The 16,245-nt window shown below is 45.7% G+C and overlaps 1 protein-coding gene across 1 annotated transcript in view; it reads left to right on the forward strand.

The window, feature by feature from the left end:
- Positions 1 to 2,375: 2,375 nt before the first annotated feature.
- The window catches only part of myo7aa (myosin VIIAa), a 292,479-nt gene continuing 278,609 nt past the window's right edge, over positions 2,376 to 16,245 (forward strand). Inside the window, exon 1 of the mRNA XM_072262606.1 lies at positions 2,376 to 2,540. The gene's annotated coding sequence lies outside the window, so the exon portion shown is untranslated. The remainder of the gene's footprint in view (positions 2,541 to 16,245) is intronic.

Genomic DNA, 16,245 nt, shown 5'->3' on the forward strand with positions numbered 1-16,245 from the left:
CTGTCTGACTGCACGCTGTCTTTACTTTTTCACTATCTGTCCTTTCCCGAGTCCCTTCACTTCAGTTCCCACCCCTCCCCGTCAAGTTAGTTTAAATCCTCCCTAACAGCTCTAACAAACTTGCCGGAGAGAATATTGGTCCGCCTCAGGTTCAGGTGCAACCTGTCACTTTTGAACAGGTGATACCACCCCCAGTAGAGATCCCATTTATCCAAGAACCTGAAGCCCTGCCCCCTGCACCGGCTTCTCAGCCACACCTTTATCTGCCAGATCATCCTGTTCCTACCTCACTAGCGCGTGACACAGGCAACAATCCAGAAATTACTACCCGGGAGGTCCTGCTTCTCAGCTTTCTACCTAGCTTTCTAAATTCTCTTTTCAGGACCTCATTGGTTTTCCTTCCTATGTCATTGGTACCAATATGTACCAAGACATCTGGCTGCTCTCCCTTCCCTCTCCAAAATGTTGTGGACACAATCGGAGACATCCCTGACCCTGGCACCTGGGAGGCAAGATACCATCCGGGTGTCCTGTTCACGTCCACAGAATCTCCTGTCTGTTCCCCTCACTATCGAGTCCCCTATCACTACCGCTCGCTTCTTCTCTCTCTTTCCCTTCTGCATCATGGACCCATGCTCAGTGCCTGTAACCCGGTCACGTCCACAGAATTTGACAAACTAAATTTAAAGAAGAGGACAAATCATGAACAAGTGAGTATCTGCAGATGCTGGAAATCCGAGCAACACAGACGCACACAATACTGGAGGAACTCAGCAGGCCAGGAAGCATCTATGGAAAAAAGCACAGTCAACGTTTCAGGCTGAGCCCCTTCATCAGAACTGGAGAAAAAAAGACGAGGAGTCAGAGTTAGAAGGTGGGGAGAGGGGAGGAAGAAACACAAGGTGATCGGTGAAAATGGGAGGGAGGAGGGGGAAGTAAAGACCTGGGAAGTGGATTGGTGAAAGAGATACAGGGCTGGAGAAGGGGGGATTTAATAGGAGAGAACAGGAGGCCATGGGAGAAAGTAAAAGGGAGAGGAACACCAGAGGCAAGGAGATAAGGTGAGAAAGGGAAAAGGGGATGGGGAATAGAGAAGGGGGGGGCATTACCAGAAATTCGAGAAATTAATGTTCATCCTATCAGGTTGAACGCTACCCGGATGGAATATAAGGTGTTGCTCCTCCAACCTGAGTGTGACCTCATTGCGACGTCAGAATGGGAATGGGAAGTGGAATTAAAATGGGTGGCCATTGAGAAATCCAGCTCTTGCTGCCAGACAGAGCATAGGTGCTCGGCGAAGCGGTCTCCCAATCTACATCAGATCTCATCGATATACAAGAGGCCGGGAACACCAGATACAGTAGATGACCGCAACAGACTCACAGGTGAAATGTTGCCTCACCTGGAAGGACCGTTTGGGGCCTGAATGGTCGTGAGGGAGGAGGTGTAGGGGCAGGTGAAGCACTTGTTCCGCTTTCAAGGATAAGTGTGGGAAGGGAGATCAGTGGGGAAGGATGGATGGACAAGGGAGTTGCGTAGGGACCGATCCCCGCGGACGGTATAAAGTGGGGCGGAACGAAAAGATGTGTTTGGTGTTGGGATCCCGTTGGAGGTAGCGGAAGTTCCAGAGAATTATGTGCTGGACTCGGAGGCTGGAGGGATGGTAGGTGAGGACAAGAGGAATCGTATCACTGGTGGGGTGGCAGGAGGATGGGGTGAGGGTGGATGAGCTTGAAATGGAAGAGATGTGGTTGAGGGCAGTTTTGACGGTGGAGGAAGGGAAGCCCCTTTCTTTGAAGAAGGAAGACATCTCCTTCATTCTGGAATACTGTCACGCTCAGATGTAGAAGGATTTTTCATTGCTGTTTCCGTAATAATTTTGTTTTACCAGTCAGAATTGTTAACCCTGACCCTGGAGGACTGAGGGTTGTATATGGTGACATATATGTACCTTAATAATAAATTTACTCTGAACTTTGAAATTTGCAAACAAACTTTAGTCCAGAGTGGCTTTATTTTGAGACTGTTATCTTTGAGGACAATCCAGCCAGGAGAAAGAGCATCCCCCATGTCTACCTTATCAAACCTCTCTCCTTTGTTAAAAGATGCGATCTGTTGTGTGTGTGTGTGTGTGTAAGTTCTTCCTACGACTATGGGTGGCGGTGTTGGGAGGAAAGTCTACTGGTCTCTTGGAGACGGAGACGCCATCAATGAAATTGGCTGCACCTCCCCTAGCCGTCAGCGGGAGAGAGAGAGCCTCTAACTCCCGTGGAAGAACCTGTCAATTACCATTCCGAGGAATTAACCAGCCCATCCCGCTGTTCAACAGGCGACGGCTTGGCAACACGTCTTTGCAGAAATAACTCCGAATCTTAAGGATTTGCCTTAATTTATTTAAATCTGCTTTAATGCCGAATTAAGCGAGCCTTTTTTTTAGGAGTGGCCGCAGGTGTTGTAAACTCGCTTTTATCGCGGGAATTAATAGCCCGGTTCGAGCGAAAGGACTGGGGGGGAGTTTGGACGCTTGTCGTGGCGATTTGGTGAGTTTTATTTACCCCTGTGTTGTTCTTTGGTAAGATGTAGGGGAATTCGATGCATAATTATGGATCAGAGCAATTTAACTGCGCTGTCCAATTAGGCAGCTGGCTGTAATGTGCTTATTCCGCTTTAAGCGGGTTTACCAGATGAAATGATGGCCTTCACGTTTTCAATGGTCCATGGTCCATTCAGCGCCAGTTTATCGATACCGTTTTAACAATATGTCTTGAAGAGAGCAGTGGGCTCTTTCTTTTTCCAGTATGGTCGACGCCTGTTGCTTGGCGTGTCCGTGTTAAACCCCCCGCCGCCCCCCCCCCAAATGTACGGTCAAAAGCTGGTGGATTCAAGCCTCCCCACCCCTCTCCAAAACCCTCCGACTTCAGGACTGAGTGCTCCCTCCCGAGTCCCTTTCATGAGATGTGACACTCGAGACTAGACTGGAACCGAAAGTTCCTCTGTTGTTCCTGGGGGGGTGGAGAAAGCAAAGTCCTGGCTAATATTTTCACCCCAAAGCAGAACCATGAGAGATTCTGCAGTGGAGATCCAGATCTCCACTCAGCTGGGGGGGGGGGGGGGGGGGGGCACGGTAGCGTAGTGGTTAGCACAACGCTTTACCGTACAGGTGACCTGCGTTCAATTCCAGCCTCTGGCTGTAAGGAGTTTGTGCGTTCCAGTTGTTTCCTCTGGTTAGTCCAAAAATCTATCAATTGATAGATTAATTTGTAAATGCTGCTAGGATTAATAAGGGGATTGCTGGGCCACGTTGTTGGAATGGGCCAGAGGGTCTATTCTGCAGCATACCTCAATAAGTAAAATTTTAAATAAACAACAGGTCAGGCAGCATCAATGGAGAGAAAAAAGAGCTGACGTTTCAAGCTGAGACCCTTCACCAGGACTTGGAAGGGATGCATTTTCCATAGATGCTGCCTGACCTGCTGAGTTCCTCCAGCACATTGTGTGTGTTAAAATGTAAATGACCCATTTTGATTGGGATCTGGGACAGGGAGGGGGAGCAGATCACCAAGAAAGATGATAAACACCAGAGATTTTACAGATGCTGGAGGAATTCAGCAGGTCAGGCAGCATCCATGGTAAGAAATTAAAGAGTCAATGTTTTGGGCAGAGACCCAGCTTCTATCTGTTGTGGGTGGGATTTTTGTAGCATGACTCCCTACACTTTTCGCAATGTGTGAACTTTACTACCAATGCCCAGGAAGTGAAAAGCCTACACAAAGTGATGGACACAGCCCAGTCCCTCACAGATAAAGCCTGCCCCACCAAGCACATCGACAAGGAGCACTACCACAAGAAAGCAGCATCCATCGTTAAGGAACCCCACCATCCAGGACATGCCCTCTTCCCACGGCTGCCACTGGGAAGGAGGTACAGGATCCTTGGGTCCCACACCACCAGGCTCAGGGACAGTTATCACCCTTCAACCATCAGGCTCCTGAATCAGTGTGGAGAACTTCACTCACCTCAACACTGAACTCATTCCTTAACCTACAGGCTCACTTTCAATGACTCTACAATTCATGTTCTCTGTATTATTTATTGACTTTTTTATTTGCACAATTTGTCATCTTTTGCACATTGATTGTCAGCCTTTATGTATAGTTTTTTATAAATTCTATTGTATATCTTCATTTTCCTGCAAATGCCTGAAAGAAAAGCAATCTCAAAGCAGCATATGATGACAAATATGCACTTCGATAATAAATTTACTTTGACTCTGACCATTATTAAGAAAAAAATTAAACTACGAACTACCTTTTATAGGCATCTGTTAGTCTCATGAGACCATGGATTTGCACCTTGGAAGGTTTCCAGGGTGCAGGCCTGGGCAAGGTTGTATGGAAGACCAGCAGTTGCCCATGCTGCAAGTCTCCCCGATGTTGTCCAAGGGAAGGGCATTAGGACCCATACAGCTTGGCACCAGTGTCGACGCAGAGCAATGTGTGGTTAAGTGCCTTGCTCAAGGACACAACACACTGCCTCAGCCAAGGCTTAAACTAGCGACCTTCGAATCACTAGACGAACGCCTTAACCACTTGGCCACGTGCCAGACTACCTTATTCTAGGTAATATTGTAGACAGGTTTATCAATTAGCCTGAGTCACCATAAGGTATAGGAGCAGAATTAGGCCATTTGGCCCATTGAGTCTGCTCCGCCATTTCAACATGGCTGGTCCAATTTCTCTCTCAACCCCAATCTCCTGCCTTCTCCCCATATTTGTTCATGCCCTGACCAGTCAAGAATCTATCAACATCCACCTTAAATATGCATAAAGACTTGGCCTCCACAGCTGCCTATGGCAAAGAATTCCACAGAATCACCATTCTCTGGTTAAAGAAATTCCTCCTCATCTCCATTCTAAGAGGACAGCCCTCTATTCTGAGGCTGTGTCTGCTGGTCTTAGACTAGCAGCAAACAGGATGCTGGAGGAACTCAGTGAGTCAGGCAGCATCTGTAGAGGAAAATGGACAGTCAATGATTTGGCTCAAGACTCTTCATCTGGACTTGGCAATCCCTTCCTCCCCTACAAGTGCTGCTGGGTTCTGCCAGCAGGTTGCTTGGTGGTCTGCAGTCCCTCCAGGGAAATTTCAGCATAAATTTATTATCAAAGTATGTATGTATATGCACCATATCCAACCCTGAGGTTCATTTTATTGTGGGCATTCACAGTAGATACCAAGAACACGAGTTGGTGAAAACCTACACAAAAAGACAGACTAACAAACAAAGATGACCTGCTAATACAAATAAAACTAATAATAACTAATAAATGAGAGCATGAATCGTAGAGTCCTTGAAAGTGAGTCTATAGGTTGTGGAATCAGTTCGGTGTTGGGGTGAGTGAAGTTATTATCCACGCTGGTTCAAGAGCCTGGTGGTTGTAGGGTAATAACTGTTCCTGAACCTGCTGGTGTGGGACCTGAGGCTCCTGCACCTCCTTCCTGATGGCAGCAGTGAAAAGTGAGCATGGCCTGGATGGATGCTGCAATATTCCTTGTAGATGTGCTCCGTGGTGGTGAGGGCTTTTCTTCTGATGGACTGGACTGTGTTCATGACATTTTGTAGGCTTTTCCATTCTCCATGTCGCCTTGTAGAGAGGGGAGTCTTGGTCATGTTACAAGGTCGAATTGAGCACGGTGCTCAATGAAATGGAACAATCTGTATCCAATCCTGATGAGGTGTGGTGATGTGTTTACGTCAGTCATTGATTGTTGAGTGAGTTAAAATGGAATAAAGATCGTTCAAGACTGTTTAATGTAATTTCCAGTACACAAGTGTAAAGGAGAATGAAATAATTATTACTCCAGATCTGATGCAACACCAAAAAAATACATTAAAATAATGAACACAATAAATATACATAGTGTAGCATACATACTTAGACTGACTGTATACCCTTAAAGTGATGCTAGACACAGGAGTGTCTGTACATGGGGTGACTCTAATGAGAAATGATAAAGTAGTGGTGGTTTTGTATGTGGATGGGTGGAGGTGTTGATCAGTCTTACTGCTTGGGGAAAGTAACTGTTTGTGAGTCTGGTGGTACTATGTAGCCTCTTCTCTGATGGGAGTGGGATAAGTTGTCCATGAGATCCTTCATGATGCTGCTGGTCCTTTTCTGACACCTTTCTGTATATATGTCTGTATTGCACTGAGAAAAATGGGAACTGTCGCCAAATACACAACTCTTTCTTCTGTTTCTATGGTGGACTAAAAGAACCAATAATCCATGGTTTCCTTGCATTTCCAGCTGTATGTGTTAAATAGTTTGCTTCAATTACTTCTGTGTGTAGCCAAGCAATTGTCAAACTTGATCAATGTTTCCTGTAATTTATCGGTGGACCAAATAGGATTATTGCTAATAACAGCTTTTTACTTGATTGCAGGGGTTCCCAAGATGGGGTCCACGGATCCCTGGTTAAATGGTGTTGGTCCGTGGCATAAAAAAAGGCTGGGAACCCCTGATCTATGGTTTGTGCTTTCTGAAGCCTACTTTCCCTTCCTGTTCGTAAGCACAAGAGATTCCTCAGATGCTGGAAATCCAGAGCAACGCACACAAAACACTGGAGGAACTCAGTAGCTCAGATAGCATCTATGGAGAGTCATAGAGCAGCAGCACAGATACAGGCTCTTCTGCCCTTCTAGTCCATGCCAAACTATTATTCTGTCTAGTCCAATCAGCCTGCACACAGACCAGAGCTTTCTGTTCCTCTCCCATCAATGTATTTGTACAAACTTACCTTAAATGTTGAAACTGAACTCGAGTCTACAACTTATGTTGTCACCTCCTTGACCACTCACCACCCTCTGAAGACTGTCCTCCTTGTGTTCCCCTAAACAGTTCACCTTTTCACCCTTAACCCTTGACCTCTCATTCTAGTCGCAGTGAAAAAAAGCCTGCTTGCACTTAACCCTATCTATACCCCCTCATGAGTTTTGTATACCTCTGTCAAATCCCTCATTCTTCTGCTCTCTGGGCGTCGGGGGGAGAACAGTTGAAGCCCTTGATCAAGCCCTTCATCACCTCCTTTTGGAGGGTCTCGGCACAAAATTACAACTGATTATTCCTTTCCATGGATGCTACCTGACCTGCTGAGTTCTTCCTGATTAGTTTGTTTCCCAGTTTGTTGGGAAAGAAGCTGGTTCAGAGTCATAGTGTGAGCCCTCTGGTTCATCTTTGCTAAAGGAGTGAAAGGTTATTTATTTGTTTAATGTTGTCACCTGTACCAAAATACAGGGGAAAAGCTTCTGTCTGTGAGCCATCCACATAGATCAGGTGATGCACAAGTACCCTGCAGAGGTAAAAAGAAATGCAATGTGGGATATAGTCTTGTACTTACAGGGTGCAGTGTGGGTAGACAAAACATCCAAGAGCACAACAAGGTAGACTGAGAGATCAGGAGTTGCTGCAAGAGTATGGCAAGGCACGGAGTTCAGGTTGATATATATAATATGGCGGCGCGATGCAGCACGCGCGGCCTCTCCGGTGAATGATAGCTGTAATCTGTCAAGTAGGGGACCATGCACAATTCTGATTTGATGGAGACAGACGTGAGAGTATGGAGGAACATCTGGAGAAACTTCTGAAATGCCCGCTTCGCTGCCGCTGCTACTGTGTGGTAACCAGAATCTCCGGAGCAGAAGGCTCCGAATCCTCGGCTTTGCTTGTTTCAGCGGCCGGGGCGAGGTCGATGGCACTTGGGAGGCTGTATCGGAGGGGCTGGCTGGAGGCTCGAAGTTTTCGGATGGACGGACTCAGTGTTGGCTGTGGTCGGCTGCTTCCAAGGCATCGGCAAGTCAACAGTGCCTGGAGGTTTATGGCAGGGAGTTTCCCTCTTTTGCCGCCTGCTATCGGGGACTTGGGAGTCGATCGACTGGGGGACTTTGAGACTTTCTTTTACCGTGCCCATGGTTTGTTCTTTATCAAATTATGGTATTGTTTTGCACTGTTGTAACTATATGTTATAATTATGTGGTTTTGGCAGTTTTAGTCTTGGTTTGTCCTGTTTTTCTGTGATATCACTCTGGAGAAACATTGTATCATTTCTTAATGCATGTACGCATTTCTAAATGACAATAAAAGAGGACTGTGTTCTCATAATCTAAATTGTGGCTACCTTTATTAAATGATAGGATTAGTTCAATGGACTGAGTGGCCTACTCATTCATTTGTTCGTAAGTGAAGAGCCAGTACATTTAGAAACATAGAAAACCTACAGCACAATACAGGCCCTTCGGCCCACAAAGTTGTGCCGAACATGTCCCTACCTTAGAAGTTACTAGACTTCTCCATAGCCCTCTATCTTTCTAAGCCCGATGTACCTGTCCAAAAGTTTCTGAAAAGACCCTATCATATCCGCCTCCACCACTGTTGCCGGTAGCCCATTCCACGCACTCACCACTCTCTGCGGGGGAAAAAAAAACTTGCCCCTGACATCTCCTCTGTACTTACTCCCCAGCACTTTAAACCTGTGTCCTCTTGTGGCAACCATTTCAGCCCTGGGAAAAAGCCTCTGACTACCCACATGATATCAATGCCTCTCATCATCTTATACACCTCTATCAGGTCTCCTCTCATCCTCCGTCGCTCCAAGGAGAAAAGGCTGAGTTCACTCAACCTGTTTTCATAAGGCATGCTCCCCAATCCAGGCAACATCCTTGTAAATCTCCTCTTCATCCTTTCTATGGTTTCCTGTAGTGAGACAACCAGAACTGAGCACAGTACTCCAAGTGTGGTCTGACCAGGGTCCTATATAGCTGCAACATTACCTCTCGGCTTCTAAATTGAATTCCACGATTAATGAAGGCCGATGCACCATATGCCTTCTTAACCACAGTGTCAACCTGCGCAGCTGCTTTGAGTGTCCTATGGCCTTGGACCTCAAGATCCCTCTGATCCTCCACACTGCTAAGAGTCTTACATTAATACTATATTCTGCCATCATATTTGACCTACCAAAATGAACCACTTCATACTTATCTGGGTCGAGCTCCATCTGCCACTTCTCAGCCCAGTTTCGCATCCTATCAATGACCTGCTGTAACTTCTGACAGCCCTCCACACTATCCACAACACCCCCAACCTTTGTGTCATCAGCAAACTTACTAACCCATCCCTCCACTTCCTCATCTAGGTCATTTATAAAAATCACAAAGAGTAAGGGTCCCAGAACAGATCCCTGAGGCACACCACTGGTCATTGACCTCCATGCAGAATATGACCTGTCTACAACCACTCTTCGCCTTCTGTGGGCAAGCCAGTTCTGGATCTACAAAACAATGGCCCCTTGGATCCCATGCCTCCTTACTTTCTCAATAAGCATTGCATGGGGTACCTTATCAAATGCCTTGCTGAAATCCATATACATTACATCTACTGCTCTTCCTTCATCAATGTGTTTAGTCACATCCTCAAAAAATTCAATCAGGCTCGTAAGGCACGACCTTCCCTTGACAAAGCCATGCTGACTATTCCTAATCATATTATACCTCTCCAAATGTTCATAAATCTGGCCTCTCAGGATCTTCTCCATCAACTTACCAACCACTGAAGTAAGACTCACTGGTCTATAATTTCCTAGGCTGTCTCCACTCCCTTTCTTGAATAAAGGAACAACATCCGCAACCCTCCAATCCTCCAGAACCCCTCTCATCCCCATTGATGATGCAAAGATCATTGCCAGAGGCTCAGCAATCTCCTCCCTTGTCTCCCACAGTAGCCTGGGGTACATCTCATCTGGTCCCGGTGACTTATCCAACTTGATACTTTCCAAAAGATCCAGCACATCCTCTTTCTTAATATCTACATGCCCAAGCTTTTCAGTCTGCTGCAAGTCATCACTACAATCACCAAGATCCTTTTCCATAGTGAATACTGAAGTAAAGTATTCATTAAGTACCTCTGCTATTTCCTGCAGTTCCATACACACTTTCCCACTGTCACACCTGATGGGTCCTATCCTTTCATGTCTTATCCTCTTGCTGTTCATATACTTGTAGAATGCCTTGCGGTTTTCCCTAATCCTGTCCGCCAAGGCCTTCTCATGGCCCCTTCTGGCTGTCCCAATTACCTTTTTAAGCTCCTTCCTGTTAGCTTTATAATCTTCTAGATCTCTAACATTACGTAACTTTCTGAACCTTTTTGTAAGCTTTTCTTCTTGACTAGATTTATTACAGCCTTTGTACACCACGATTCCTGTACCCTACCATAACTTCCCTGTCTCATTGGAACATACCTATGCTGAACTCCACACAAATATCCCCTGAACATTTGCCACATTTCTTCCGTAATTTTCCCTGAGAACATCTGTTCCCAGTTTAAACTTTCAATTTCCTGCCTGCTAGCCTCGTAATTTCCTTTACTCAAATTAAACACTTTTCTAACTTGTCTGTTCCTATCTCTCTCCAATGCTATTGTAAAGGAGATAGAATTATTTGTTGTCTGTTTTCATTTCTTCTTTGGGGTTGTCATAGAGCACTTAATACAGGCCCTTCGACCCAACCAGTTCATGGAGACCATCCAGTTGGTCTCAATTTCCCGCACTTGGCCCATATCTCTCAAGTTCCACTCCTCCATCTGGATAGGCACGTGCTTCGTAAGTGATACTACTGTACATGCCTCTGGCAGCTTGTTCCATATATTCACCATCCGTTGCAAGGAAAATCTTGTTCCTGGGTCTATTAAGCCTGTTTCCTCTCACCTAAACCTCTTCCTCCTAGTTCTGCATTCCCCTGGTCCTGGTAAAAGACTGTTACAATCCATCATATCTACAGGAGGGTGGCACGAGCTGGCAGAGCAGATGGTGGATGTGAGTTTGATTGCAAGATTTAAGAGAAGTTTGGATAGGTGTAAGGATGGGGGGAATGGTGAAGGTGGACGGCTATGATCCACATGCGGGTTGATGGGGCTAGGCAGAATAATAGCTTAGCACTGACTAGATGGGCTGAAAGGCCTGTTTGTATGCTGTAGTACAGTAAGACTCCTGATAATTCCCTCTGCCTCCCATCTTCCTAAGCTTACAACATGGACTCATGCTAAGTCTTTCTCTTCAACCTTTGATAGTACTGAAAATACTATTTGTATTGCAACTGGTAAGGTAAGTAATGTGATTACTTCACTGATGGACTGACAGCGAAGCTTTAGAGAGGGTGGAGAAGAGGTTTACCAGGATGCTGCCTGGATTCGAAGGCATGTGCTCTAATGGGACGGTGGACAAACGGGTTGTTTTCACAAACGAGATTCTGCAGATGCTGGAAATCCAAAGCAACGCACACACACAGTGCTGAAGGAACTCAGCAGGCCAGGCAGCATCTATGGATAAGAGTGAACAGTTGACGTTTTGGGCCGAGACACTTCATCAGGACTAGAAAGGAAGAGGAGAAGACAGAGTAAGGATGTGGGGGGAGGGGAGGAATAAGTACAAGGTGGTAGGTGATAGGTGAAATGGGGAGGGGGGGAGGGATGAAGTAGAGCTGGGAAGTTGATTGGTGAAAGAGATGAAGGGCTGGAGAAGGGGGAATCGAATAGAGGATTAAAGATCATGGAAGAAAAGGAAGGGGGAGGAACACCAGAGGGAGATGATGACAGTAAATAAGGTAAAGTGAGAGGGAAACAGGAATGGGAATGATAAAGGGGGTGGGGGGCAATTACCGGAAGTTTGAGAAATCAATGTTCATGCCATCAAGTTGGAGGATAGAATACAAGGTGTAGATCGTCCAACCTGATTGTGGCCTCATCACATCAATAGAGGGGGCCATAGACTGGCATGTCGGAAAGGCAATGGAAAGTATAATTAAAATGGGTAGCTACCTGGAGATCCTGCCTTTTCTGGTGGAAGGAGCGTAGGTGCTTAGTGAAGCAGACTCCAAACCTACGTTGGGTTTCCCCAATGTATAGGAGCACCCGATAGAGTAGGGGACCCCAACAGACTCGCAGGTGAAGTGTCGCCTCACCTGGAAGGACTGTGTGGGGGGCCCTGAATGCTGGTGAGGGAGGAGGTGTAGGGGCAGGTGCGGCACTTGCAAGGATAAGTGCCAGGAGGGAGATCAATGGGAAGGATGAGTGGACAAGGGAGTCACATGGGGAGCGTTCCTTGTGGAAGGTGGGGGGAGGGAAAGATGTGCTTGGTGGGATCCCATTGGAGATGGAAGAAGTTACGGAGAATTTTATGCTGGACATGGAGACTAGTGAGGTGGTAGGTGAAGTCAAGAAGAACCCTATCTCTGGTGTGGCAGTGGGAGGATGGGGTGAGGACAGTGTTGATGGAGGAAGGGAAGCCCCTTTCTTTGAAGAAGGAGGACATCTCAGTAGTTCTGGAATGAAAAGCCTCATTCTGAGAGCAGATATAGCAGAAACAGAGGAACTGAGAGAAGATGTTTCTTTTTTTTTTTTTTTTTTTTTTTTTTTTTTTAACAAGTGGCAGGGTGGGAAAGGTATAGTCCAGGTAGCTGTGCGAATAACTGGGTGTATAGAAGATACCAGTAGATGGACTGTCTTCAGAGATGAAGACAGGTTGAGAAAGGGGAGGGAGGTGTCGGAAATGGACCAAGTAAATTTGAGGGCAGGGTGGAAGTTGGAGTCAAAGTTGATGAAGTTGCCAAGCTCTGCGTGGGTGTGGTAAACAGCACTGATGCAGTTGTCGATGTAGCTTAGGAAAAGTGGGAGAGGGACACCAGTGCAGGCTTGTTCCATGTAGCCAACAAACAGGCAGGCATGGCTAGGATCCAAGTGACTGCCCATGGCTACACCTTTTGTTTGAGGACAGTGGGAGGAGGCAAAGGAGAAATTGCTAATAGTGAGGACATTCCACTAGATGGAGGAGGGTGGTGGAGGAGGGAACTGGTTGGGTCTGTTCAGAAAGAAGCGGGGATCTTTAAGGCCCTCCTGATGGAGATGGAGGTGTATAGGGACTGGACATCCATCTGAAAATGAGATGATTGGGGCCGGGAGGTTAAAGTAATTGAAAAGAGTGTGTGAAGTGTCATGGATGTAGGTAGGAATGGACTGAATCAGAGGGATTAAAACAGAGTTGAGGTATGCAGATATAAGTCCGGTGGGGCAGGAATAAGCAGAAACAATGGGTTTAGCTGGACAGGCAAGTTTGTGGATCTTGGGTCGGAATTGGAAATGAGAGGTGTGTGTTAAGGGAACTATAAGGGAACGATGAGATGATCCCCAGAGTTAATAAGGTCAGTGATGGTGCGGGAAGACAATGGCCAGGTGCTCCTTATGGGTTCCTGTTCAAGGGGTAAGTAAGAGGTTGTGTCTGAGAATTGTGACCTGGCCTCAGCAAGGTAGAGGTCAGTCTGCCAAACTACTACAGCAACCCCCTCTTCTCCCCCTCCCGCCTTATCTGTGTTTTTGATGCTGAGGTTGAGATTAGTGCAGAGAGAATGGAGAGCAGCGTGGTTAGAATTAGAGAGCGGTGTGTTAAAGTCAAGACAGTTGATGTCTCTTTGGCAGTTAGCAATAAAAATATCAGAAGCAGGCAGAATCCCAGAGTAGGGTTGAAGATGGGAGAAGGGGTCATTGTTATGGGCTGGAGAGTCTTTGCTAAAGAAGTAAGCATGGAGACAGGGGCTTGATTTCTCTGGAGCTCTGGAGGCTGAGGGGAGATCTGATAGGGGTTTATAAGATTATGAGAGGCACAAAGTAGACAGTATCTTTTTCCCAGGGTTGAGATGTCTAATCCCAGAGGACATGCATTTAAGTTGAGAGGAGGTAATTTCAAATGAGATGTGAGAGGCAAGTTCTTTTTTTTTTAACCCAGAGTGAAGTGTCTGGAATGCACTGCCTGAGGTGATGGTAGGGGCAGATACATCAGACATTTTTAGGAGGAGTTTAGATAGGCACATGAATGTGAGGAAAGTGGAAGGATATGAACATTGTGTAGACAGGGGATTAGTTGGGTTTCCCATATGATTACAAATTGAATTGGTTAGCACAACATTGTGGGCTGAAGGGTCTGTTCCTGTGCAGAACTGTTCTATGTTCTTTAAAGGATGCAGTATTCATTAGCCCCCAACAGCTCCACGTCATCTGCACTGCCTTAGGAACATCTTCAATCTCACCTAACATTGCTGTCAGTATAAAAACCTAGAATTAAGCAGCCAGTTTTGGTGCTGACAATTAAATTGAATTGTTTGCTGGTATTGTCAGGGTGAAGGAAATGTACTGTTCTTGCCTGTGTGACTCCAGAGCTGCTGCAGTGTAGCTGACTCCTGAACACCATCAGTGGCCACTTTATTAGGTACACCTGAACACCTGGTTAATACAAATATCTAATCAGCTAATCATGTGGCAGCAACTCAATGCATTAAAGCCCGCAGACATGATAAAGAGATTTGTTTGTTGTGCAGACCAAACAGCAGAATGGGGAAGAAATGTGAGCTAAGTGACTTTGACCTTGAAATGATTGTTGGTGCTAAACGGGCTGGTTTGACTATCTCAGAAACTGCTGATCTCCGAGGGTCTTCAGACACAATAGTCCCTAGAGTTTACAGAGAATGGTGCAAAAAAAAATCCTTTAAAAAATCCAGTGAGTGGCACTTCTGTGGGAGAAAATGCCTTGTAAATGAATGAGATCAGGGGAGAATGGCCAGACTGATTCAAGCTGACAGGAAGGTGACAGTAACTCAAATAACGACACATTACAACAGTGGTGTGGTAGGGCATCTCTGAATATGTCAGACCTTGAAATAGATGGGCTACAGCTGCAGAAGACCACACTGGATTCCATTCTTCTGCCTAATAAAATGGTCAATGCTCTGTTCTAACATTTGCTGATGTTATTTCTTACCTTTCAACAAACAACAACTTGGCTATTAGGCAATATAAGATGGGTTCCCAACCGTTTTTTCTTAATGCCATAGACCCCTATCATTAGCTGAGGGGTCCATGAATCCCAGGTTGGGAAGCCTTACTACAAGACATAGAAATGGAATTAGACCTTTTGGCCCAATAGGTCTGATCTGCCACTCAATCATGGCAGACTTATTTTCTTTAAAAACCCATTCTCCTGCCTTCACCCTAGTAAGGAAGGCTAAAGCAATGTTTGCATTTATTTCAAGAGGGCTAGAATATGAAAGCAAGGATGTAATGCTGAGGCTTTATAAGGCATTGGTCAGACCACACTTGGAGTATTGTGAGCAGTTTTGGGCCCCTTATTGAAGAAAGGATGTGCTAGCATTGGAAAGGGTCCAGAAGAGGCTCATGAGAATTAGCCTGGCAATGAAAGGGTTAACTAGTAAGGAGTGTTTGGCTCTGTACCTGCTGAGGTTAGAAAAAACGAGGGATCTCATTGAAACCTATAGAATATTGAAAGGCCTACATATAGTGGACGTGAAGAGGATGTTTCCTACAGTGGGGGAGTCTAGGACATAAGCAGGGGTTCCCAACTGGGGTTGTAGAGTCGTAGAAAAACACAGCACAGAAACAGACCCTTCAGTCTATGCTGAAACTATTTAAATTGCCTACTCCCATCGACCTGCACTGGGACCATTGCCCTCCATACCCTTACCATCCATGTACCTATCCAAACTTCTCTTAAAATGTTGAAATCAAGCTCGCATGTACCACTTGTGCTGCTAGCTCATTCCACACTCTTATGACCCTCAGAGAGAAGTTGTTTCCCCTCATGTTCCCTTTATGCTTTACCTTTCACCCTTAACCCATGACCTCTGGCTATAGTCCCACACAACTTAAGTGGGAAAAGCCTGCTTGCATTACCCCTCATAATTTTGTATGCATCCATTAAATCTCCTCTCAATCTTCTACATTCTAAGGAATACACTTCTAACCTATTCAATCTTTCCTTGTAACTCGGGTCCTCCAGTCCTGGCAACATCCTCGTAAATTTTCTCTGTACCCTTTCAATCTTGTTTACGTCTTTCCTGTAGGTAGGTGACCTAAACTGCACACAATACTCCAAGTTAGGCCTCACCAATGTCTTGTACAACTTCAACAAAACAACCTAACTCCTGTACTCAATAAACTGATTTGTGAAGCCCAATGTGCCAAAAGCTTTTTTTTTACAACCCTCTCCACTTATGACGCCACTTTCAACAAATTATGGAACTGTATTCTTGGATCCCTTTGTTCTGCCACACTTCTCAGTTCACTGTGCAAGACTTACCCTGGTTGGTACTACTGAAAAGAAAAACCTCTCACAAGTCTGCATTAGATCCCATCT

The sequence above is a fragment of the Mobula birostris genome, chromosome 7 (assembly GCF_030028105.1).
Source record: "Mobula birostris isolate sMobBir1 chromosome 7, sMobBir1.hap1, whole genome shotgun sequence".
In the NCBI taxonomy this organism is placed as follows: domain Eukaryota; kingdom Metazoa; phylum Chordata; class Chondrichthyes; order Myliobatiformes; family Myliobatidae; genus Mobula; species Mobula birostris.